This window comes from Falco biarmicus, chromosome 4 (assembly GCF_023638135.1).
Source record: "Falco biarmicus isolate bFalBia1 chromosome 4, bFalBia1.pri, whole genome shotgun sequence".
NCBI classification, from domain to species: domain Eukaryota; kingdom Metazoa; phylum Chordata; class Aves; order Falconiformes; family Falconidae; genus Falco; species Falco biarmicus.
Genome location: NC_079291.1, coordinates 90,408,912 through 90,434,330, shown reverse-complemented (window position 1 = coordinate 90,434,330; position 25,419 = coordinate 90,408,912). Strand labels below are relative to the sequence as shown.

Genomic DNA, 25,419 nt, shown 5'->3' with positions numbered 1-25,419 from the left:
CTTCATTTTTTTTTTCCCGGGGGGAAATGAGACTTCTCAACCATATCCTTGCAATAACACACAAAATAAATTAGTGGTTTGGAGAAGGGATTAGTCTCCGGTGAGGGCTTTCTTACCAGCTCCATTTGCCTTGGTTACTAGACATGAGGTAGATGTCTTTTTACATGCACTGGATTTTATCTGGTTAGAACAAGGGATGGCTCCTTACTGCAGGAAAATAAAATAAAACCCCACACCTCCCAAAGCAAAAAGCCTCTTTCTTCCCCCATCCCCCTTTTGTTTTCCTTGCATAATGTTTTGAGGGGCAGCCTGCGCTCAAGGCAGTGATTTGATGCGGAATGAAGAAATGAAGTGTGGCAGTATCAAGCTGCTGGCCTCGTGAGCGGGTAGCTGAGTCTGCGTAAGTACTGACCTGCCTGCTGGGTTTCCTAATGCCACTGGCTCCAAGGGGGTCCGTGAAGAACCTGGTGCAGGTGGGAATTCTGCAGCAAGAACCTTGCTGGGCCTCTTTGCGGTCTATGCTCACGCTGTGTTTTAAAACTTGAATGTGAAAAAAAGATATCTATCACTTTAATGTATTTTTTCTGTTCCCCTCCCCCTCCTGGATTTGTTTTATTTTTGATTGACGTTCTCTCTTCTGTTTTCTAGTTTGTAGTCCTGAATCACAGGCTGTTGAGGCTGACAGGATGTTTTCTGTTGTCTGTCTTGATCAAACTCCGAGTTACCAGGAAATGTGTATTGCGCCTTAGTGATTGGGTTTTTGCAGTATTTTTAAAGTTCCTCTGAATTTCTGGGCGATGAGACTTTTGCCCATCTTGTGCTGCTTTTGCTGGGTTCAGACTTCAAAGTGTCATTTCTGAAGTAAGTGGAAGTGGGCTGAAATACTGATTTTTGGGGAAAGAACTGGAGCTCTGATGTTTTCACTGTGGTTGCACATTTACTAGTGGTGTCACTGCCCTCAACTACTGTTTGCTGTCTTTGCTTGTCCTGTCTTGCTGTCAGAATGTTGGTTGGTCTGAGTGTTACAGCTCTGAAGTGGGACTGAGTGTGTTGATTGCAGTTCCTCTTGGAAGTCCGCATTTAAGAAAATACTTCGGAAAAGCCGCTCTTCCTGTTTTCGGTGTTCTGGCAGATTTGAGGACAGTAAGATGATAGGTGATAAAAGACCCGAAGTCCAAAAGTGTGAGTGAGAGCATGTTCTGGTAGGGTATAACATATCGGGCAAACCTAGTATTGTGGCTGTGACAAGTGACTTCTGGTGGCTGTGGGCAGAGGGCCTTGGCTGGGGCTGCTGCGCGTGGTGGTGACGCTGTAGATCTGATCTGCTTCCACCAGAGACCACTCTTGTGCTACTGTTTGAAGGTTTGTTTGTCTATAGCGGCAAGGCAACAGCAGTATCTTGAAGGTGGAGTGTTGGAAAATGTAGTTTTAGAGCTTTGTGGAGGAGCTGCAAAGCGTTAAGGGGAGATGAGTGCGCAAGGCAGGGCTGCGTGGTGCTGCCAGCAGCCCAGCTCCCAGCGCTGCTCCGGCTCTGCTAGCTCCTAGAGACACTTACCTTTGATCTTGCTTGAAACTTCTTTTAGAGAGGAATTTTGTTTTGCTGGTCACCACTTGTATTGTTTATTCACCTAAAAGAGATTAGCAAGTGTTTGCTGAAAGATCCTTTGCACTACTTCTGCCTTATTTGCCCTCCACTTAACTCACACTGATGAGAAGCCATTTGACTGGAAAGATTATATTGAAAAGTATCTTCTCTTTTTTTTTCCCCTCCAAAGATGATGCAATTCCTGTTGCCTTAAATTTTGCATGGCTATAGAACATGACAGCTTGGGAGAGCTGTCTAGCCTCGTTAGAGCTTGAGGCTCATTAGCACAACTTGGTGTTCCGGTCACAAAGTTGGTTGCTCCCATTTTCCAGGAAGAAACTGCAGATTTCATTCTTAAAATAGTAACTATGAAGTTCTGTAAAGTGTTTTTTGTTTTGTTTTGGGGGTTTTTTGTTTGTTTTTTTTTAATTATTCGGGCAATGTTAATAAGGGTGAAAAAGGTACCTGTGTGTCCCAGCCCGTAACGGGTGAAGATGCCCCGACCTGCAAGCTGCAGGAGGCACGGGCAGGAACGCTGCTGACAGCGCTGGGTGACGGACCCAGGTAGGAGCTGCTGTGGTGGCTGGGTGAACTGGGGTTGCTGGGACCTGCCGTGGCCCATGCTTTTTGATCGGGTGTAGATTTACCAGGCTGGGGAAGGAGCACCGTATTCCAGTCTCCATGAGGAGCAGTTAGTGTGGCTGGGAGCATCCCAGTGATGCCCCCTGCTCTTGGGGAGAGCGGAGGCCGTGTGGACTTGCTCCCTCTCCTCAGAGGACATTGCTGCACGTTGTTGGAGGCAGATCACAAAATGCAGTGGTATTTGCACACTTGAGGCAGGTGCTCTAAAAAGGTGAAAAAAAAATCAGAAAAAGAAAAAATATTTTACTTGTTAATATTTTTGAATAATCGCAATTACTTGCCCTGTAAAGCCCAGAGGCTTTTGCAATAATGGCAATCTGCATACTATTAATTTTTTATAATGTTAATTTGGTGAAATAAGTAATTCTTAACATTAGTAGCTCTTGGAAAGTACCATGAATCAATTATCTTCATCATGTACCAGTAGTGCTGGCAATCTGGCATTATATGGTTTTGCCAAGGAGCTGCGTTTTGTTAACTTCAGATGAAATACAAAACTCTGTTTTTGAAAAAATACTGCTTTTTCCTCCTCTTTTACAGAGGAGATTGATTTTTAAAGCAGCCTTCAGGAGGAAAAATTAACTCTAAAAGGAGTTTTTAAATAAGCATTTTTAATAGAACAAATATCCCCTGCTCTTGGATGTTGCTTAATGAAAAAACAAATTATGCGGTAGCTACAGATTAGTTTTGTGTTTGGTTTTTTTTTTTTGCAAATGATTACTCCTCCTTTCCTCTTGCTTCCATACCTGCAGCTGAGTGCAGCACTGATACACCACAGCAGAGCCTGGATCTGCATTTTATGCACATCAACAGGCTTTTTGCCATTTTAATGTGCTGTCATTAGGCAGTATGGTACTCTGCGTCGTGTAGTAAGAATAATTAATTCATTATTCAGTGAAAGAAAAATCAGATTCAATAGAGTTTGGGCTGTTTCTTTTCCTAACCCTTTTCCCCCACTACTGTTTTTAAAATTTCTGGCTTTCTTTCATTTCTTTTTCCCCACTCTATAAGCCCCGCCCATGCATTTTGCACGCGATTGCACAGTGATGGGAGGCTGGCTGGCTGGCGTCCTTTGCTGCCTGCTGGGGCAGGGCAGGTTGCAGGATGTTACGCAAAGCTGCAATAATAGCCGGTGACACTGTGATGGCAGTTTTATGCTCGCTGGGTCACTGAGGTTGGGTGGCTGCTTTCTGAGATAGTGAGTGATGGAGATGCTGGCTGGGGCATGCTAGAAACGAGAGGCTTTGGTTTTGCCAGCTGCAGAGTGGGGTGTGTGGCTCTGTCCTGTACCCCACGGCTCAGCCAGGGATGCCCCAGACATTTTTCGGGCTGTGCAGGAGTGATGTGCTGATTGCTGCAGCCACCACCCCCAGCTGGTAGACACTGACCTGCAAAAAAGCCTGAGAAAAGCTCCGTAAGGATACTGGAAAGGATACTGGAATTGATGCTTTTCATTTAAAATAGGTGAAATTCCTAAAAATAGTTGAATTATGGCACAGACACACAGTTGTGCCTTGGAGTAGGTAGAAGCTTCTCTCCGCTGCTTCTATTACAGCTTGGCTTTCTGCTTCATCATCTTGGGGGGGGGGGGGCAGGGAGGGGAGCTGGAAGGGCAGCCTTCCCAAAACCTCTCCTCAGATCCCAGCAGCTGCTAAACACAGGTGAAGTTCAAACAATAGCAGCATCCCAGTCTGCGACTAGAAGAAACCTGAAATAAGACTTTTTAGTAGTGCCTGTAGCGATAGGAAAAGTGGTAATGGTTTTGAGCTCAAAGAGGGCAGATTTAGGTTAGATATTAAGAAGAAATTCTTTGCTGTGAGGGTGATGAGACACTGGCCCAGGTTGCCCAGAGCAGCTGTGGGTGCCCCATCCCTGGCAGTGCTCAGGGCCAGGCTGGATGGGGCTGGGAGCAACGAGGTCCAGTGGGAGGTGTCCCTGCCCACAGCGGGGGACAGAAACTAGATCATCTTTGAGGTCCCTTCCAACCCAAACCATTCTAGGATTCTACAAACACCTGTTCAGTGCCACCCTTCATACCTGTGATCACCCGTAGCAGTCGGTGGGAGCAGGACACGGGGCACCTGGCTCAAACACCAGCAGACCCAGGGCCGGAAGTGCTCTGTTAGTGCTCAATCCATCGATGTGGGAAGTTCCTGCTTGTTAGGAAATGCAGGTGAGGTCCTGGCCCTCTTCCTTATTTCATGCTCCCCAGAGGACATTGCACATGAAGATCTGACATCTGGTTTGTCCAGCCAGGAGGTCCCGTGGAGCTGTGCTTCCCGGTGGAAATCAGTGTATGAGTTAGGTCGGTTCTTTGCACGGATGCTTTGCACCTTCCTCCTCCTCTTTGAGCACTGGCACAGGTTGCCCGGAGCAGCTGTGGGGATGCTCAGATGGGTGGCTCTGCTCGAGCAGGGGGTGGGACCAGGAGACCCCAGAGGTGCCTCCAGCCTCTGCCAGCCTGGGATCTTCATGGTGACCACAGAGGCTGCAGCGAGTGGTGCTGGTGGTACAGGAGGGGTTGGATCTGAACCTGATGTTCTCCTCTGGCATCGGGGCAGCTCCAGGCACTGCAGCAGGACTGCAGCCATCTGAATCCATCAAAATTTGCTTTAATTGCAAACATCGGGGTAATGGGTTTGTGGCTCTGCGGCTGCTGTAAAGCACCTCCTAATGGGGGATGCTTTGATAAGGTTAATGACTCCTCAGCTCCTGAGATGACTCTCCTTAAAACATCCTGAAAACTCAGCATTTGGCACTGGCTGAAAATGTGCAATAAGGAGAAAGAAAGGAGGTCTGATGTTAATTTTGAGACTCATTGATGTTCAGGCAGTTCATGTATGAACGGAGATCAGTGACATAAAAAATAAAATACAGGGTCTCCTGTGTTTCAGTACAGCCTTGGTTTACTCATGGCTGCCTTCATCCTGGGAATGCATTTGCACTGAGATGTGACACACAGAGGCAAAGCAAGGATGGGACCGTGGAAGGGGGTTTAAGATGATACATTTAAAACTTCAGAAATGAAAACACTATTAAAAATGTATTATAATGTGAAAAATGTAGGCTTTCACTTCTGTTGACACACAATTACTAGGTTTGGAGGATTACTGCTTCTGAATTTGTTTTGCTACTGACAGAACACAAATGAGCACCAGAACTTTTTGAACCGGGGAAGCGATTTAGCAATCAGTACGATGGTAAAGAAAAACAAATAGACCTTGTCTGTTAGCATGCGCTAGCCCTAAAAATACACAGTAGTAATTTCATGGGTGACCTGTGCTGTAATGTGATGCTGATGATCCCGAGCTGAATGCATATTTGTATTTTGGTTGCCTGCTTGTTAGCAAAACGAGCAAATGGCTTTTGTAGGGCTGATGTGTTGGGATGCAAAGGCGAACTGGATGACGTGTGACAGTACTCCGCAGGAGCCATTGCCCCCTTTTCCTGCCTGCTTGCCCGCAGGTTCGTGTTTCCTTGTGGATAACAAAAGCCCTGGAGGCTCTAAAACAGTAAAACTCTGAGGGCTGGCTTTTGTCACATGGGCTGGCGGTGTTCCCCTGCCATGGGTGATGCTAGACCTGTGGCAATGGCAGGGGTGCGGTGCCACGGGCACGGCACACTTGTCCTGCTCACTGGCAGAGCTGTAGCTTTGCCTTCAGTGCCTAGTTTCCTCCAAACCATGTTTTGGGGAAGAGAAGTGGGCTCAGCCCATCTTTTCCCTTTCTTTTTCAGGGTTCTCTCTAGCTTAACACCAGAAAGATTTCTCTTCAGCGGGTGAGGAATGTTTCAGTTGGGTGATTAATTAGTATTGCTATTAATACAAGATGTGATTCCATTAGATTAATCTATCTTATTGGTCAGGCTTTAATTAATTAGGTAATAAAAGCGACCCTAAAAAAAAATCTTGAAGGCTGGTTAATGAAACCCATGGATCTACTTATTAAGAATTAAAACCTTTCTCCCTTTAATATTTTTCTGCATTATTAAACCCTGCTCAGTTTCTTTGTATGGTTTGTCCCATCAATAATGAGAGCCTTATTTCTGAATTGCTTTGTGTGAGCCAAGAAATCTAATATTATCTAATTAGGGACAACTCTTCCTGCATAATAAGTACAGGAGCAGCAAAATCAATTTGTTCCAGGCATTTGGTATTACTACTAAAAAAATCCAGTCTGATACACTGTATACTGCTTTTCATAGAAGAGAAAAAAACAAATCATCTCTGTAGGTGAAGAACCAGTCCTATCCCTGGGGTGGCTGGAGGCTCCGGTGGGGAACACACCTGCCTCCATCCCAAAGGCGCTGTATGAAAAGACATAGTTTTGAAGAATTTACACAGTTTGAATGCATCCATCCCATCCTTGCCCTGTATGTTTTGGTGCATAATTATTTAATTCCTGACAGGTTTTGAACAAGTTAGTGTCGGATGAAGTGGCGCTGCCTCCTGTGTTATGGGAGGGATGCGATAAAATGAGTCTCTGTTTTGTTTCCAGGGTGTTGCCTTAGCCTTTCCTTCCTCTTGCCTGGCACCAGGGACTGCGCTGGGATTTGCGGCGATACAAGTTCAGTGAGATTTTTGCTGGAGCGGTTCTGGGGCTTTAATAACTGAAGGAATCCAGAGGATCTCTTGTTATTAGCACAGAATGAAAATTTTGGTTTAGAAGCCGAGATTCATTAAGAAATGGGGAAAGAGGCATTTAAATAACAAATGCATGTTTAAGGCTTCCGAAAACTGCAGTTTGCCCAGTGGTTGTGCTGGGGGAAAAGTCCTTACACCAGTTGATCTCCAATACCACTGATTCTGTTCTGTTCTATAATACCACCATGCTTCTGTGATTCCAGGCTGGATAGTTGCTGCCGGTCATCACTGCTTGGGAGAATGAAGTGCCTTCACTGCACGGGTGTCTTTAAATGTAAAGACTTTCTGATACAATGACACCTAGGGAATTTTGTTTCTACTCTTAGGGATGCTGCTGCAACGCTGTCAACTGTCGACCTTCACTTACGGCCCGTGGAAACGCTCCCGAGTCCTCAGGCCTGTGGTGTTCCCAAAGGCAGAGCACGGGTTTGGAGGGACTTTGGTGCGAAGAGCAGGAGCGTGGTGCTCCCCATAACCCTCTATATTAGCAACTTTGTCAGCTGTGTTGGGAAGGTGGTGGGAATGCAAAGCAACGCAAGTGCAGAATTGCACCGCAGGGACAGGCAAACATGGGTTTTGTCACTTGGAAATGGGGGAATGAATAGAGCTGAAGCCCAGAGGACAGATGTCACACCTGTACAGATACTGTGTTAGCTTGTGCAATGTAGCAATAACAGGCACAATAAATTAATGGTACCCTGAAATGAAAATTCAGGATAGTTTGAGGCTTATGTTGCTGAAAACCCGATCATGAAGCATTTACCTGGTGGTAAAGCTGTGGGGTTTTAATCGATACTGGAGGTTGTTTGTACTTACCCTCTTAATTTAGAGGTTATGATTTTTAAATACTGTTCTGAACCTTACTATTAGATTAAGGACTTCTTTGAGGTCTGTGCTGTGAGGTCTTATTACTGATACTTCTCTCGGTGAAAAAGAAAAGTTTTTTTTGTTCTTCCAGCTGTAGTCATTGAGCAGAAGGAAGAACCGAGAGCCCCTGCAGGAACCTGGGTCCCTCCAGGAGCGTGGGTGCTCTTCTGCTCCTCTGGCTGCTTTGGAAGCTCGTGGTCCCTGGAAGGAGGTTTATTTCCCAGCTCCGCAGCCGCTTTTCCTTCCTGAATTGCACCGGTTATTACCCACTTACTTTTGACTCTCGGGCCTTTTCTCATTTGCGTTCTAAATATCAACTACAGCTTAAAGCAGGAGTGGTTTATTTTCTTGGGAGGTAGGTGAAGAGACTTTAGGGATAAGCTTATGCTTCTTTACACACAAAAGCACTTCTGTAGCTTTCATGCTCCTGGTGCTGATGGGGAAATGCTGGTTTCAGAGGTCTGCTAGCCTGGGTACTAGTGGGCATACTGCAACCAAGAGAATGTTAAGAAAATGTCAGTGTGACCCGTTAGATTTCACTCAAACCTTGACAAAAGAACATAAAACCTGATCAGTAGGAATTTGTTTCCATTGCACCGAATAGCATTATGTACAAACAGATGAGAATGGCTTTTGGAGTAAATACTCGACAGCAATTTAATTTTGAATCTGTTTATGTGAAATCCTTTTTGAACGGAGAGATGAACTGTAATCCTCTGCAGTACGATGCTCTGACTCCTGCTGAACCATAGTCGCGTTGCTATTTCTGTTTTCCTAGTAGTGAGCCTTTGGGGTCTGATCTTATTTTCTTTGGCTATGAGCAGTGCTAACCTGTGTCTGCTTTATAGCTTCCCTGTTGCAGCTCCCAGGCTATTGTAGCAGTGTGCTTGCCACTATAATTACAATGTGTAATTTATCTTTGGTTCTCAGATTCTCCGGCGTAATTTCCTGGAGGGATAGCTCAAATGATAATGAATGCATGGTTATGAAAGTTGCATTGCCTTGTAATAATAGCAAAAATGAAAGGTAAATTAAACAAAAACATATTAGGGCAGGCTATACTGAAACGGAGCAGGTTTCACCTCTGTTTTGGCTGCAGTTGGGGATGCGCTCCTGCTGGGGAAACACACGTGCCCTGGTTTGCTGGAGCAGCCAGGTCAGTGGAGGGAATCCCCTTGGAAAGCCCTGGCTCCAGCGGGGCTCAGGTACTGGCTGGGAAATGGGGATAGCTGTTGGGACCTGGGGAAGGAGAGGTAATCCTGGGGTCAGACTTGGTATGGGTGATGTGTGGGGGGTATATTGATATAAAATGATGTTTTATCAGTAAGGCAGCAATCGATAAGGCTATTCTAACCCTGGATTCTTGCCGTTAGTGCAAATCCTGGCTTGTAAGAATCATACAGTTGAGCTCAGTGAACTCAATCCTAATTAGTTGTGCTGCAAGCCCTGAGTGGGGTCTGTAGACAGCCTCTGAACCCAGATTTACAAAAGCTTTGAAAACCAAAAATTGCTCAAAAGGGGGTGGCTTTCCCTGCTACAGCCAGAGCATCACCCCGTGCAGCCAGATCCCTGGGGGTGATGGTGCTCCTAGGTGCAATTTCAAAGCAAAAAGTAACTTTTGCTTTAGAAATAAAGATGAAAGGCGTTGGCCTTGCTGCTGTGTGCTGTGTACACGACACAATGCAGCGCTGCGTCCCGCTCGAAGGTGTGAGCTTGATTTCTCGTGGCTGTTGCAGGAGGGCTGCAGGGCTCTGGGCAGTGGGGAGGTGCGTGCTGCAAACCCCAGCACAGCTGGTGCTGTGGGAGAATGCAGGTGGGCTGATATATTTAACTCAAAAGGTACTGAAAGGATACCTTCCTTTTGCCTAAAGGAACAGTGAACTTTAAGGTTTTTAAAAATTGTTGTTGATTTTTTTTTAATTGAGTATAAGTAAGTATCTGACATTATTTTTTTTGTTTTATTCTTCTGGTTTTGTCCTGGTTGTGTGTGAAAACCTGAAACAGTGTTGAGACCAGAATGACCAATATACCCTAATGTTCTCTTCCATTAAAGACCATGAAGAAATGTGGCAATTCACATGAAAGATGGGATTTCTGCCCAGCTCTTCTCCTGTCTCTTGCATAGATTTAATCCCAGACTACTGAAAGAAAAACTCCTGCACTGCCAGTCGTGTTTCCCACAGGTTGAAGGTATTAAGAAATCCTGGGATTATAGATCAGCACAAAGCTGGGCTGGCAATGCGGGATGTCTCCATGTGAATGGCAGTGGAACAAAGTGGCTCCCACCAGGGCCTCGCCAAGATTTCCCGACAGAAATCAGTGCAATTAACTTATACACTGCCACAGCTTCATGTCTGAAAGATAAGATCTACAGTGCTGTAAATCACAGTGGAAATTTCACACTGTGCTTCCTAAGCAGAGCGTGTGCAGTATATAACTGTCATTTCCCCATTTAACTATCATTAAAATTAAGTGCTGGCTGGAATCGGTGGTATGTGAAGGGAGACCTTGTCATTAAGAGTGAACTGGAACCTCAGTGCATTATACAAATTAATTGAGCTGAGAGCCCTCAAAGGAAACAAAGACGTAATTAACAACTTCTGTATCAGTTCTAATAGCTTAAGAAGAAAACTACGACGTGATATGGAGGCTGACAGCATCACTCTGCAGAGTTCCTGTGCCGTCCTTGCCCTACTGGTGCTGGGCGCAGCCGGGCTGGGTGCTGGGCGCTGCTGCCGCGTTAGGAGGAAAGTGCTTTGGGTTTACACCAGGGTCAGGCTGTGATTCCCAGGCTTGTGCTGCGCAGGATTTTCAGGGGTTGCTGGTGGGGTGGAGGTCTCTTTGCAGGGACTCGTTAGTGGCAAGTGGAGTATTCCTTTTCAAGTGACGTTTTCGTCTTACAGATATTGAAGAATGGAGCCCGGTCAGACCTTAACTACTGTCCTCAGGCCGCAGAGGTGCCCTGTCACCAGCAGGGAAAAACTTCCTCCGCGAGAGGAAATACGGAGACTTTGTGGTGCAAAATTAAAGCATAAGCTTTAGGAAAAATGGAATAAAAGCCTGAGATCAGATATATGTTTGTAAGTTAGGGCTTTGCACGAAGTCCTCCGACATTGCCAGCAGCAGTCCCTGTGCTTGTGGTAGGTGCTGGGTCCCCACGGCCCCCTCCGTGGCACTGGTGTGCAGGGCATTCGTCGGTGGAGAGCTGTCTGCTCGGCACGGGGCCCTAGATCCTCAAGCTCCTTACAGGATCTTATTTTCAGTAATCTCATGTATTATTTAATTTCTCTAACTTCTGAAAGCATCAATAGGTTTAACAGCCTCTCTCACCGCTTGGTCCTGAGGTGGGACAAGGGATGCAGGAGGCTGGAGGCCATCCCCGGAGAGCCGCCGTGTGCTGCCCTGCTCCTCCAGCATCGCTGGGGAATCAAGTGCCGTGCTGGCAGGTCACACCGGTCAGAAGTTGCCTTCTGCCTGGCAAAATCTGTTTCTTTTGATGATTTCCATGGCAAAGAAAGCAACCCTGACCGATATTTTCAACTTGCTTTTAAAGAAGAGGGAGCATTTCTGCCTGTGTCCTGGCCCTGCTGGGTGATGCTGGTGTAAGTCACTTCAGCTTTCTAAGCCTGGCTCTTCATTGCTTTTCTAGTTTATTTAGCCTGCAAACCCATACATGTTTTTGCTAGGCAGAGTGAAAACATTTTGCCTATTAGGACAGGTGGCAACAGAAGGTGTGGGAAAGCTTTTTTAAAAAATAACAAATTTGGAGAAAGCCAAGGAGGTACAAAATTTTTCTCAAGATCTAATTATTCCATGGAATGAAAAAACAGGCTTCTTGAACTTGCTTTCTCGGGGTTATATTAATATGAAGCATTTAATCATTAGGGAGATGAAATTAGTTCACCTAGATTGATCTCTAAGCTGAAGTGGAAAGTTGGACAAAATAATCATTTCATAGACTTCCTTAGAATAATAATTTTCCTGAACAATTATGCTGAAGGACATCCGCTAGTAACCTTGTGGGGGTCTGATACCTGCTTATTCTGCATCTGAAAAGAATGATAAAAAATGTGTAGCTGTTACTTTTTAGAAACAAGAGTGGGAAGTTTGTGTCTCCGATGCACATGTGCACAACTCTGTGGATGCTGAAGTGGATCTCAGACCTCATGGGAAGGTCTCAAAGACCTTCATTGTTTCTGCTTTTCTGTTTTTTTCATTTTTTAACAGAAAGGCTTGGTTTATGAATATTTAAGGCAAGTGTCTTTTCTCCTCCCAGATTTTAATTTCCAGGAAGGAACTGTGATTTTAGCAGCTGCTCTTTGGTTTTTGGTCCTGGCTGCAGACAGGTGTAACTGTCAGAATTTGTCTGAAGGATGGGAAAAGCCAGAATAATAATTGAAAAGAAATGTAGCAAGTTGTTACTAGCATATCATAACAATCAGGGGGAATGTGTTTGCTGACTAGTCACCAGGAGGTCTCCACAGGTGGTCAGGACCTACACTTCCAGCTTCTTTTATCTTCAAGGGACTTTGTGACGTGGCTGTTGGTAAAAGGCTGGGAGGTGCCCTTGGCAGTAAGGGTCTGAGGCTGCCGGTGAAACGTGCTCTGCTTTATGCCCAGGGGTCTCAAGGCGTTGCATGAGTTTAGAGGAAAGGTCTTGGCCCCGTGGCTGCCGTCGGGCTGGATGAGACCACGTAGAAAGACAATTAGAAACTGTGTTCTCGGTGTTGTAAAGCCTTTTTGAGTCAGACGCTGAAACGATGTTGTGTCACTGCAAATTGTCACTGCGGCTTCTTGTCCACGAGCTACAGGTGGACGGGGCTGGGCTTTGTTTTCCCCCACCCGACGCTACAGCGTACTGGCCTGAGCACGGCGGGGTTCAGGGCAGGGTTCGCCTCTCGCTGGCTTTAGCGTTTGAGATCGGAAGCAGTGATGTCCGTGAGCCAAATCGGTGGCGGTGAACCAGGGTGCAGAACCCTCGCTGGCAAAGAAAAAGGAGCATAATTCAGGATTTACCTGACCCTGTGCATTAGTAGAGGACTTCCAGTCCGAACTGCAAGCCAGCCCGTCTGACAGATGTCTCTTAGGAGCACAGCCTGTTGATTACCAGACTTAAGTGGTTTTCAAACTTTTCAGATGTGGAGAAGACCTTCTGTTTGTCTTAGAGGTTTAGTATCAGAAAAAAAAAAATTTATAACCTAAAAAATTACTTAAAGTTTTAAATAAATATGAATGTAGGAGAACCCAAGCCAGCACCTGAAAACACGTGAGGCTGTTGATACCTGTATCCCCCTTCAGTGGTGAAGATCAGCTGCGTAATCTGCAGCGACAGCCTCAAAATGTATCCCAGATGATACTCTGAAATAGTTGCGTTGCCAGAATTAGCAGGGGAGCGGGGGAAGGTGGCATCTTGTCGAGTTTAACCAGTGCCTGGCCCCTTCTGCAGGCAGTGGCTGGCACAGACAGCCCCAGTGAGCGTTTCGGGGATGTACTTGTAGTAGAGCTTTCAGGAGGGAACAAAAAAAAGCCTGTAGCTGGCTATTGCCAGATGACTCAGAATAATGACAGTGTTAGCAGTAAACAGTTTTAATTTATACAGGTGACATTTAAAATGCAAATCAGACCTTAAGATAATTGCTGGAAATAAGGAAGCCTCTGTTGGTTTAGGGAATATTTCCAGTTTCTATGGAAATTATTTATAATGCAGTGAGATCAATGAAGAAGCTCATGTCTTAGAAGACTTGGCTGGAGTTGCTCCTCATTGGAGTCAAAACATGTGTTTAAAGGGAATGCGTGGGGACAGGAGCTTGTGGTCAAGGTAATATGCTGGGAAAAAATACTGAAATCTGTTGAAACAGATACTTTTTCTGCTGATAATGCAAATGCAGGACCAGAACCAGATGGTTGTTACCACAGATGTGTGAGCCTAACTGCTCCCTGAATTAACCTGAAGTTGCACATTTGCTTTCAAATTTAGGGATTATTTTTTATTTTTGTGCATCTTTTACACGTTTTTTTGTGCATTTTTTACATGTTAATTAGTTCACATGCTCAGTCTCAACTTGGGCTTGGTTCTAGGAATTACCTTTCCCTTAATTAGTGCCTCTTGTGGTAACCTGCCAGTCAACTCGTTCATCTCCTGGCGGTACTCTCCTTGTTTCAACAAAGAACTTGCTGGTGTTTAACGAAGCGCTTAGCAGGACATACAAAAATGCTTGCATCTTGAACTAACCATTAACAACTCATTTGTTCTAATTGTCTTAAAGTCAAACCTCAAACAATACATTTAATTTTATTAATTATTCCCTTCATCGTTTGATGTCACTGGGATGGGTGCTGCTCGCTCCGCTGCCCTTGCGTTTCATCTGCTGCATCTCCTGTATACCTCCAGCCTCACCTGGGCTGATGGTGCTTCGCATTTTAATGCTGTATATATTGTTTAGTGGGCTTTCGAGTGCTCTCCTCCAAAGCAATTATTTTCTCCTTGCCGTAGGTAAAAGCTACCAGAGAGAGTCCTCTTGGGGAACTCAGCATCTTTATCTGATCTATAGCCGATTTCTGTGCTCCTTAGAACCATCGGTCTTGTTTTATGCTTTGATTTTGTCTTCCTCTACCGAAGCTGGACTTCTAGCTAGAGGCTTTGGGGATTTTTGGTGATGGTTGTCTGAGTGCTTTTTTTCTGATCAGCCTCCCACATACACTTTAATTTACTTGATATTCATCCTTCTTTGTACCTTGCTTCCAGGTTTTTTATTCCAAATTTCAGTACACCATGCCATTTACCTAGTTAGCTATAAGATATGATCTCATAGTTTCTATCTGAATGGTTTCTCATTGGTTTGTGTGGGTGGGAATGTGTAACACCCACGTCTGTGTGTGCTCCCACACTGTGTGTATAAAAATGTATCTTTAGGATAGAGAAAATGAATAAAAATGTGATTCTAAGTTGAAAAGAGACAAATTAGGTAATTTTTGCTTGTGGTTTGCATATATGTCCAATTCATTTGTAAAACGTCAGGTGTGAGTGTGCACAGTGCGTGCGGAGCCGTTACAAGGGCACGTTCAGAGGGCTGGAAATCCAGCAGGTGACCGGGATCAGCTCTGCTGGCTTCCACGAAGTGTTGCTGAATGATGCCAGCCTCTAGTCTTGCTTCTTCTCTAAACCTGTGCTCCCAGCCGGTTGCTAGCATTACACTGGGTGCTAGTGTTGCACTAGCGTTACTGGATTCACTTTGTCTCCAGGTCTGTTGGGTGGCAATGCTGTGGAAACAAAGAGGATCTGAGGCTGTAGCTGCCTCCCAGTGTCCACGTGTCTCTTGGTGCCACAGCTGCATCCCCCGCGGGGCTGTGCGATGCCGTGCTACCTTGAATGAAGCTTTGATGGCTGTATTTTCAATAAAAACCTGTTCTTTTCCCTACCTAGGTGCTGTTGTGTAAGGGAAGAGGAACTCGTCCTTTTACCTCACAACTGTACCTGTAGCTGCTCACGCAACCAGCCCGCCCCGGCTGCAGCCCCCCTGCAGCTCTCCCCACCTGGAAGATTCATTCCAGCTCCCACCTGAGGTTCTGCCTGACCTTAAAACTTCCCAGAGGGCTCATTCATCCACCCCAGCGCTCCCACTGCCGTGAGACCAGGCATGTGGAGTTATTTGCATCTGTCTAGGGCCAAATCCCTTGCAAAGGTGTAAATCAATGCAACTCAGTAGATGTAATTTGGCTGCCTACCGGTGTGAGCTTGGAACCTGGCATATGCAAGAGGTTGCTAATATATTATTCATTTTAGTGTTATCTTTTAATTCTTTATTCTTTGTATCGCCTGTACTGAAAATACGGTGATATGCTGTTATGTCTTCTCTATCTTTAATTGGGCCTTTTAATAAGACTTAAATACATTTCCATATTCAGGTTAATAACTTGCAGTTGCACTTCACACTAATGTTTTTATTAAGTGATCCATTGTTTTTGCAGGTTAGAGAACTCAGCAAATCCGTAAGCTATTTTTAATAAAATCTGTAACCACCTGATAGCTATTACAAACTATTTAAAATTAATGCTGTTCACATTTGCCAATGTTTATAACAGTTCTAAATTCTTGAGCACTTATAAATGATGTATAAAAAGCAGCGTAATAAGCATATTAATGTCTTTATCCACCTTTCACGGCAGCCTGTGCTGAGGGCTGCGGACAAGGTGAAGCAGACTGAGAAGTTCTCTCCTGCCCCTTGCAGGACGGTGGTGGCTGGTGCCCCGTGACCGGCGTGGAACGTGGCGGTGGCTGCGGACACTCCTGAGCAGCCTCAGGGTTGGCGTGGCACACGCATCTTGGTTTCGCTTTAATGCCGGAGACCGGTAGGACTTGGCGGCAATGCCAAGTGTTTCCCTGCAGTTGGGACTCTTAAAGGAGCCTTGTGCTGAACCCCTAACCCCACTGAAGGAAATTCTGAGCAGAAGCACCCTCCTGGCAATGTGACCATTAAAGCCAGCTGGCGTGTTGCTTTCTCGCCATACAGGGAAACTAGGGCTGCCTGAAGTGTTTCTGGCCCAGAAGAACAAAGGATGCTTCTACTCCCTCTGCAAAGAAATTTTTTCAGGACTGACACCCCCTTTGGGTCTCAGAGAAGTCACCTCCAGGTATCTGGTAAGGATGCTCTTTTGTACTCTGTAACTAGAGGAAACTCTTAGTGGACTCACCTGGGACAAGACCTGAAAGGTTCTCACGTTGCTCAAAGCCCTGCAGGATCTCAAGGGCCCGTCCAGCTGTGGCTCTCTGCAGCCAGAGCAGAAACCACAGGTCACTGGGGTGGGTGTGTAACTCTTGGGATGTTTGGTCAATGAAAACCAAGATTTTGGAAGAAGCCAAATATTTCCTATCACTAGTCATTTATGACAAGTCTCCAGAGAACGTGTGGCGGGAGGGAAGTGCTGCTGCAGTGACTGTGATCCTGTTCCCCCCCCCGCCCCGGCAGGGGGAGGATATTTCTTCCAGGATGATCCATTCCTTGCTGCTCTTGTGCAAATAATCAATAGGAATAACAGATTAAAAATTATGATCTTCTTGCAGCTATTTCACTCTTTAAGGAGGATAGCAGTGGGCTATTTTTAAAAGGTTATTTAAGCCCCAGCTCTATTACTGTAAAGCTGTTGTGAGCTGTCAGGTACAGAACTGTAATCTTCACCAGTTATTGTTGTACTTATGAATTCAATATGAATTGCATGAACTGAAGCACATTGATTAGAGGGTTGACTTCCATATGAAGCTAAATCATCTAATTTTCACACTGCTGGCTCAACAAGTATTAGCTAATCATCTAGTATGAATGGTTTTAAAATACCACTTTGCTACAGTCAGCTGGCAAATGGCCAGTGATAGATTATTTATGGGCAAAAAGCCACGAGGCTTTTGTGTACACTGCAGTGACACTTACAGCCCCAAGCAGGATGGGGACCTCGCTGTGCTGGTGCTGTACAAGTGCACGAGATGCTCGTCCTGCAAATGACTGGGGATGTGCAGAAGGACAGATGAGGAAGCAGAGTGATTAAACAAGGAAAGGGCAAAAGACAGAGGATTTGGTGTCACCAGTGGGGTGGATTTCTGTTTTAGAGCCTGTACTCAAACGATGACATGCCAACGCAGGCAGCTTTCGGTGGGATGCTTGCATTCCTTATAAGAAACAGTTATAGCGTGTCATTGTTTAACCATGAAACCAGGACATGATAAAATCTGTTTTTTGGGGACCTTCAATGTAAATTAATTTTCCCCCCTGTAAATAATGACTTGCTGTACTGGAGGTGCAGTAGAGTATATTATGTCTAAATTAGTCAGCATACGTAGAGACCCCTGGGATAACGGCAGTGGGACATCCAACTCTTCAGGTGAGGCTGGGGGAGAATTCCGGTGCTGGGTTCATGGTGGGACTCTGCCTCTCGCTGCAGAAGCAGCAGGGTACTTGATCTGCCTGCTGTGTGGGCCTGAACCTGGTGGAGTTCTGGTAGGAATTTGTTGGTTCATGAATTATTTTTTTTATTTCAAGTATAGTGATGTTATGGAAGAAACAGGACAAATTATGTGGTGTTGTCTTTGAAAATGTGCAGTTTGGGAAAACAGAAGTTTTTCCTTCAAGCAAAGCAAGGGAGAAGCACCACGTGGCTTTGTCTCAGGATGGAGCATGGGAAGCTCTGCGGGACATGCAACTTCATGCAGCCGTGTCTATTTGCCTGGTTGCATTTTTGATCTGTCTTGTCTTCCCTGCAAGCTGGGAGCCGGAACCCTGTGATGGATGCACTTCTCCTGTTTGAACCACCTGAGCTGTGGTCCAGGCGAATGCTCAGCAAAGTTAATCCTGTTGTCTGAGGCTTTCCATGAAAAACCCAAACCCCACTGTGGCTGGAGAGTGGGCTGATAAGCACCTGGAACTGCACGAACACAGCAGAGTATCTGACTTACGGATCAGCCACTTCATGCTCTCAGTGTCTGCAGCCGCCAGGGTCGGTGGAGCTCTCCATCCACAGCAGCTGGCTGCGCGGCAGCGATCTCCCCTTGGCTAGGGACACCTCTGGACGTTACCCCTCAAGACTGAGAGATCCTGTACCTGGCACCTGGTACCCAGGTCAGTAAGTGACATTTTTTGCATGCATGCAACATTTAAGATATGTATAGTAACCTTAAGTGATAAAGTTAGTATGGGATACAAAGATTAAGTGTAGTAAATAGTGGAGTATTGACCACCAATCCACCTATACTTATTAAATATTTTACATACCTAAATTTACTGATTAGGACTCAATAAACTAACTACTAAATCAGATCTGAGTGATCTCTGACTCTCCTCCTGCGACAAGCCCCTCTCCATCACTGAAGCTCTCACTGGTGATGGTGTCTTCAAGCATCACTTGGTGCAGTTGGGATGGTGGGATGAACCCAGCAATGCTTTTGGGAGCATCGTGATGCTTCCAGTGCTCGCTCTTGGAGCTGGAAAGGAAACCGGAGGCTTCTGTGACAATACCATAAAATACCTGTGACTCCAACTCACTGCAGTTTTGGAGCACCGTGGTGAGACCTGTCTGTCCTTGTGTGCTGTTAACACTGTTCAGCGTTTTCCAAACATGTCTAATGAACAGCAACATGTTGGTTTTGTGTCTGCTCTTGGCAATCAGGGACTCTGCAGGGGTCTCAAGTCAAAATCTCCTGGTACCTTTTGAAATTTTAACCTGCATTTCCAAAACAAATGATCATGGTCAGCTGTGGGCTTATGCTTGCAATTCTGTGTCATAATTCTATTTTTTCCATTGCATTTTGGAAAAAGGGTATCTGCAAAAGATCAAGATGCAGCTTTTGAATGATGGAGTGAAGAGCAGTGACTATAATCCCTGGGGCTGGAGCCCCCTTTTCCAGGAAAGGATGTTTCAGCTGGCATGACGTGTCTATGCTCGATTAGCGAATAACTCCCTGGTTGTATATTAAACTCTCACTGGGAAAACAGTAGACTTGCAAAATGTAAGTGCAAGTGCTTAATAAATAGTTCATAGGTGTTGTAAAAACATTACCAAGTGTGCTACGTGCTACGGAGGGACGTGAGGGCACCAGCAGGATGCCTGCTTACCTATTAGCATCATTTATAAGCACCCAGCCAGCCTATAACTATTGATTTTCCACTCATTAAAACCTTAGACAATAATTTATCAAGCCTTCGTAAAGTAAACCACTTTTGTAAAGCCTGATGTCTTTGGCTTTACAGCAAGTCAGCACCTGTCCCTGTGCCTGTGGGTGCCAGATAAGCCCTAATGCACCCGTTTCTCTGGGAGCTATCTGTATCATTGAACAAAACTTCCCCTACAGGCAATGTGGCTTATTTTTCCTGATACAGAACAGTTGGCTGTTTTTAAGAAAGTGTTTATTTTCTAAGCGAAAATGAACAACTTCAGGTATCGCTCTCAAATGAGAGAAAAAAATTTCTTTCAGAAGCAAAGGTGGGTGATGTGTGCAGCCTCTGGTCCTTCTCTGAACACCTCTCACTATATGTATGCTTGGGTGTTTTTCCCTCACCTGAGCAAAGTCTGGGTTAAATTTAATTACTGGGAATGGAGTGTGAAATGCAGCTGTCCCTGGCTGGGATTTGGTGGCTCTGGCACAAGTGACGGCGCGGGTGAGCCGCTGTGGGGAGTGGGGAGTGGGGGCTGCGGTCTGGTCCGTGCTGGCGAGCGGGCGAGGGGCGGAGGCGCAGGGATGCGATCGCCTGAGCACAGCCAAGAGGTTAACTCCCCAAATCCTGCAGGAGCTGCCAGCCGGGTATTAATGACCATGGGCTGCCGACACCTCCATTTTACATATCATCTGAGTACACAGAGTGCAAAAGTAATTTAATTCAGGCACCGCAATTAAGGAAACAATTATCTCTCATGTCTTGGGCTGATCTCCAGGTCATCTTAGCATTATCCTTTTTGATCTCATTATGAATTTAAAATATGCAATAAATTGGCTCTTAATTCTATAGAAAAGGTCAAGCTTGCTCTCTACAAGAGACAGGGGTGTATTTAATGGAAAAATCTCAAGGACAAGGGAAACGTTTGTCAATGGCTGAGGGAATGAGTGCTGACCCACTGCCCGGGGAGCGTTGTGCAGGGCTTCTGCACATATGCAACCTTTCCGCGGGCAAATCCTGCCCAAACATGCTTTCCCAAGAGGTAAATTCTGACCAAGGTAGCGATTAAATGTTGGTGTTTCATCACAAGTTATTCTTGGGTGATCCAGCAACGGGGAAAGCCCAGTTGTGCCACAGGAGCATGGGGGTGACTTGATACTGGGGGAACTTCAGCACTTCGTTCCCTCAGAGATTTTTGGCAACCTGCTTGAGAAAATGGGTTAACAGGTCCTTTTGCAGTTAGCAGGTCATTTTAACGTTAACTATAGCCTTGGCAAGTGGAGTAAGATTAATTGCACTAAGCTGAGCTATGTTGACTTACTGCTGTGAAGTTCTGGTTTATGGTTTATGTAGGTTTTGCTCTTTTTTTTTTTTTTTAAATAAGAATTATGACATGTTTATACCATTATGTCAAAATAAAAGCGTCCATTCAAAGAAAGCTTAGTATCAGCAAGAAGCAACTATATAACTTTCATTTTTTTTCTTAAATGTTTAATTACAGCAGAACTGTACAGTGCAGACTACGCCGGCACGAACGCTGACTGCTGTGTCGCTGCCGTTTTTGACGCTGGCCCGGCAGCAGGAGCACTGTGCACAAGCCAGGCGAGGCACACTTGCTTCCCCATGCCGCAGGACGTGAGCATGAGCACAGTCTGTCCCAATTTATCTCCACTGCTTCGCTAACACGCTTCTGGTGAGGACTGGCAGACCCGGAGGGGTTTGCCCCATCTTCCAACTGGCACCTCTGCGCTGACACAGGTGGATAAACTCTCAACGCTATAGTATGGTTGAGTGCAGTTTTTTCAAATATCCCTTTTGAAATGCTACTTTATTTTTCTAAGGATTAGGATGTTCCTGTTGATCTTCTGTGAGAAAGACACAGGTGGTTTTGAACGCTGTTCCTGCGCAGCTGTGGGCTGTGACGGTGCGGCCGCTGTCAGTGCATCACATGTGAACTCTGGTTACTCCGTGTGAATTTTAAAGCCCGAACTGCCGCACCAGCTGGCTGCGATTCAAAGCACGGTGGACGTTGCATGTTCAGTAATTTTGGCAGTTGTGTTTCTCGGGGTTGGATGTGGGGCACAGCGTGCTACAAATCCACGCTTAGTCAGAGCTCTGAGTTTGATAGAATGAACTGTAGGACTTGGTGACCGATGTTTTCCCTTTGCCTGTCAAACAGAAAACATAAAGAAAAACCTCACTAAAATGCTATATCTCTGATTTGTTCCTGCAAATGGAATTAGTTAAAAAATAAATCCCACTGATCAGGGTTTTAATATAAACATAGAAACCCTTTGAAGTGTAAAAGGTGCTGCTAAAATGCTGCATTTGTGTAACTTAGGTAAACTTCAATTTAAAAGAAAGATGATGAGAATTTTTATCTTCTGTTGGTTATTCTATTCACTTCTGGTTTTTATGCTTTCCAGAAGGCAAAAAATAAATCAAAACTAGACTTATTGCAGTATTCTTTATGCAAACATTTTAATATACATTGCCTGGCAGTGCAAAGGACAGATAATTATGTAGGGCTATCTCTTCTGCAAAAATGGATTATTTGGGTCCCTGTTTCAAAAAGCACTGAGCATACAGGGTCCTGGTTGTGGTGCGAAGAGCTGGAAGCATCCATCCCCTCCCGGAGCGGCTCGTGGTCCAGCACCGGCGGGGTCTGGCTGGCCCCGGCGCTCCATGGCAGCGGTTCAGAGCAGAGCTCACTAATGGTGGTGCCAAGCTGCAGGCTTTGGTACCAGCCTAAGCAGACTCTGGTGAGTGGTTCCCAGTGAGGTGGGTAATGTGTTCACAGTCTGGCCTGTGACATCCATCACCAGCCATAGCTGGGGCATGCTGGTGGGACACAGGCTTCCCCTCTCCCCAGCAAAAAGCTCTGCTCCTCTCTATTATACATTTTTGCCAAAGTATCTTGGTTAAGCTGGGATAATTTTCAAAACCCTGGCACCAAAGTAACTTCAAGAACATGTCTGATTTACTAACAACAATTGTAGGTGGTTTAACTTGCTTAAACAAATGCATTTCTGAAAGAGGTTTGGATGTATACCTCACCATAGGACCCTTTTCTCTCACAGCCTTTGACTTGTGACTGCAATTTAGCATTTACAAATTTTTTCCTTTAGTGCGGTGTTTTGTCTAGCTTTGCATATAAAATGGCAGCTGGTTGCAGAAGCAAATGAGTTCAAGGTGGGAACGCAGACTTGTACCGTGTGAATCTTGTCCTTTGATTCCCTAGGAAGGTAACAAGAGAGGAGAAAGCTTGGTGCAGATCGAAATCATTAGACACACACAGTCCTCATCCATTACCAATGTGAAAAGTGAAATAATGTACTGGATAGCTATCCCAGCTGTTGCACGGTGGCTCCAAACATCTGGCCTGGCGAGGTTTGCATGCCATGGGCTGCTGGCAGCGGTGGATGATGGCTTCGGAGCAGCTGGGTCTAAGCACCTGGGCTGTGAACTTTGGGAGGGTGAGCCTGGGAATGCTGCTGGGGTGTATGACTCGCTCAGATTCCTTTGCAAACCATACCTTCGCTTCACTCCTGCACTCAGAGCACTGCGGTGCAGCTCTGCACGAGCTAGAGAGTTCCCAGGGCAAAGCGTCCTCCTGATTTACAGCTGCCCGACCTTTGGAGGTGCCTGGGGGCTCCCCTGGGGAGGCTGTGCGGTTTCCGCGCCTGGCGATGCTTGAAGTGATGGATAGGTATGTAAAAAGCATGTAGAAATGAATCATGAATTGCATTGATGCATCATTTATGAGTATCATACAAGCAAAACTTGAGTTTCCCCTGCTGTATTAGGGATGAACTAAATCAATCATTTATAAGGCTGAGAATAAAAAGACACCCCAGACAATCTGCATGACCTCTGGGGTGCTGGGGATTACAAAACCGGTTCAACGTGGGACCAAGTCCATGTCTAGCATTCACACTGCAGTTTTAGGAAGGCAAGTGTAATTAAAGTAAAGGGGTGAGGGAACCTGCTTGCTGTGAGTCCTGGGAGTTTCCTATCCCCGACACAAGGCTAACGTCCTGGGAATCATTTCCTGAAGACAAAGTGGATATGAATATGATTACTTTTACACGCTCCATGTTTAAACAATTCTTTCTGGGGACAGGCTGCTTTAAAGTAGTTAAAAAATGAACTACAATTTATTTTTTTAAGCATTCCTTTTTCACCGTCTTTTGCAATAAATAGCTGATGTATTTGGCAGAAGCTTGGGGTTGAGGAGTCAGCTCTTGTCCTTCCCCCGGGTGGCTGTCTCCTGCCAGGTCTGGAAGGCAGATCGCTTTGTGAATGACAGCCGTTATGGTTCAAACCTGCTCCTGAGCCTTAATAAAGTATCACCTCTGCCAGCATTAAACCCATCATTTGCCTTTCCGCTGAGGCTCTGCAAAAGGAGGTTTAAAGCTGAGGTGAGGCAAAGGCTTCAATGTGATGGTGTCCATGTGGTGCTGGATGTGGGGTGTTTTCCCGTCTTTTCTATAGGAGCGTGTAGCTCATGCATGCCATAGACACAGCCGAGGGGTTTTGGTTGCGTGCCTTCCAGCCCTGTCCCAGCAATCCCTCCCCTTCCCCAGCTCCCTCATGGGGCCGGAGGAGCTGGGGTCCCATGTCTGCAGCGTCTAACCCCCACACACTGTAAGACACCGGCTGCTTTCCTTCCTGAGCACCCCGCAGCAAAGCAGGAGGTAGTGCCGCTGGGGCACAAAGTGGCGGTGTGGTTGGATACCTGGCACCCGGAACGGCTGGTGCTGCTGGTGGCCTTGGCCTTGGGGACACTGCGGTAACCCTGGCCAGCCCAGCAGAGCAAGGGCGGGTGGGAATCTGGGGGAGATAAACACAGAGTTACAGTAAGAGCACTTCTTCGCCAGGATAGGGACTGTGCCTGAGGGTAGGTCTCGGTAAGAACGGGGAGATAGTTTGTCTGTACTAGGGTGTCCGTCCACAGCCCTCTGCTCATGGATTATTTTGACTCTTAATAATAAGCAAGCTTATTCAGGTGTTCCATGAACTTGAAAGCAGGGGATTGCAAAGGGCTGGGTGTGCATTTTCCTATAGTGAGCACGCCTTAGAAAAAGACCCTGCAGAGACCCTTGGATTTTTATTTTTCAGTTTTTTTTTTTTTTTTTTTTTTTTTTTTAATCTAGATTCTTAACAAGCTGCAGAGATGAAAAGCTTTCAACCTCCTTATATTTATCTAGAGAAATATTCTGAGAGAGAAATGAAATGGAACAGACTCATAGACTCATTTAACATTTCTAAACTGATAAATATATTTATCGGCTGTGCCTGTTAGGGGTGTGTAATACCTATTCTTTCTGCAGATGGCTCATTGGATTTCTTCCCTAGCACTTAGCTCTATAATGATGTTAGACTGCTAATACTGAACTGTCCTGACAATGTTTGTATTTTACCTCTTAGCCTCTGGCTGTTTCAGAGATGAGGTGGTTTGGGGGTCTGGGCTGTCACTGGGAATTTGCTGTAATGAAAGCCAGCGAAGTGAGGAGTCTGCCGCATGCTCCAGCAGGGCTGTTCTGGTTGCGGGCAGCAGTGCCGTACGTAGCATCGTTAAATGTCGAGTGATGCAGTCGAGCATCCTCCCACCAAGGTGCAGCTGCTGAGCCCGCCTGTGCCCAGACCCCCTTGCCAGTAGCTCCCCAGGCACTGGGGTGGGTAAATCTGCACAGCCCAGCCTTGAAAAAAAATATTTAAGTCTGCAGTATTCTCTTTATTTTTTCCAAGGCAAAAAAGCAAGCAGGCTTCTTACCTCCCATCAGGGTATGGCACAGGAGCTGGGCATACCCGTGGTGGTGGAAAGTGCGTTCAGAAAAGCAGCCAAAGCCTGGTTTGCTTTTAAATTAGAAAGAAGGGTCTGTACCCTGTGTGCACCCCTGCCCTGGGGGAGTGGGGACCTTGTGCTGAAGGGGCCAGCGCTCGGCCTCAGGGAGGCAGCTGGGGGCTCGAGCTGCTCCGGTGCTTCGCGGGTGGCAGCGAGTTTCATGGCCTTGGTCATGTTTCTGCTGTGGAAATTAGAA

General features: G+C 45.9%; 1 long non-coding RNA gene across 2 annotated transcripts; it reads left to right on the top strand.

Annotated features, from left to right (window-relative positions):
* The first annotated feature begins 1,999 nt into the window (after window positions 1-1,999).
* LOC130149019 (uncharacterized) lies at window positions 2,000-24,511 on the top strand. 2 transcript variants are annotated; one of them, XR_008821755.1, is made up of 6 exons: window positions 2,000-2,149; window positions 6,724-16,085; window positions 16,247-16,374; window positions 17,768-18,343; window positions 20,877-23,084; window positions 23,653-24,511. It is a non-coding gene; the product is annotated as an uncharacterized LOC130149019 (long non-coding RNA). The 2 variants fall into 2 exon arrangements; XR_008821754.1 differs by lacking the exon at window positions 2,000-2,149 and having other exon boundaries at window positions 2,156-16,085.
* Window positions 24,512-25,419: the final 908 nt, after the last annotated feature.